Source organism: Rhinolophus ferrumequinum, chromosome 9, assembly GCF_004115265.2.
Source record: "Rhinolophus ferrumequinum isolate MPI-CBG mRhiFer1 chromosome 9, mRhiFer1_v1.p, whole genome shotgun sequence".
Taxonomy (NCBI): Eukaryota; Metazoa; Chordata; class Mammalia; order Chiroptera; family Rhinolophidae; genus Rhinolophus; species Rhinolophus ferrumequinum.
Window position 1 is genome coordinate 79587666 of NC_046292.1, and position 1148 is coordinate 79588813.

The window sequence follows — 1148 nt, forward strand, 5'->3', positions numbered from 1 at the left end:
CATCGGTTCAATTGCCCTGTAAGCTGTCAAAAGTCGTATAAATGTCAGGTGGTATTGTTATTACGATGAAGGCCCAAATTGAAGCAAAGAATGCTGGGAATTGTCTCTTCCCTGGGATGGATAACTAAATCACCCGTACTTGCTAAAATCAAGGAGAAAATTTAAGTTCTGCCTTTCCTTCAGTGGGGTTGACCATGGTCTGAGAAAGTTATTAGAAATAGAACATTTTCTGGTTCAAATGAAAACCTCTGTTCTGCTCTGAGCTTTTATGTGTAGTCCCCAAGTTTAATAGCCAGTATTATGAAGCACAGAGTAAAGATTATTTATGAAGGCTAGCATTGACGATATGGATGGTTGGTTGGTTTGTCAAAAGTAAGGTCATAACTTTGTAATCTACCTTAGACAGAAATTTGTAGAGATCCCATTTGACTTAACCGATACCAATGTATTATCGTCTTTCTGCCTTCGTATAGTTTTGCCCCAAATGCTTGGTTTAAGGAAATCTGCATTGGCTTGCCACACGTGAATGAGGGACTCTCCTACAGGATTAGACTCTCATAGAAAGCAAAAAAGGCAGTAGAGAGAAGAGAGATGGAACACATTAGAGTTCTTTTGGGCTAATGCTTATTTTCTTGGCTGGCGAATGCTTTCTTCTCACCTTTTGACATAATCCTAATGGTCCTATTAAAATACGTTTTGCTTTCTCTCTCAGCTCCATCTGCCAGCACTCTGTGTCATTTGGTGAGCGGCAGGCAGGTTTTAAGTTCCGATCAGCAGAGAACAGGCTAAGTATTGGAACAAGATCATGTGTCTTCTGTTTTTATTTTCAAAAATATCCCATTTTATTGCTGAGTGTTGAGTTGCAGCTGGATGGAGAAAGGCTGGGACAGCAGGAAGACGGCTTTGCCTCTGAGTTTTCGTGTGACACCAGGGCGGGTTTTCCAAGGAGACTAAGGAATCTCTTTTATTAGGAATCTTTTGGAGCAAAACATTGTGACTGTGTTATTTTTGGAAATTCCAATTTAGCCTTGTTTAGATGACTCAGCATTCCTTCCGTTTCTTTGAGTGGGTGATTCTTGTGGCTGTAGCTTGGGTTCAAGTTCATAAATAAATGTGTGCCTCAGTCTCATACAGACTCTCTGCCAATA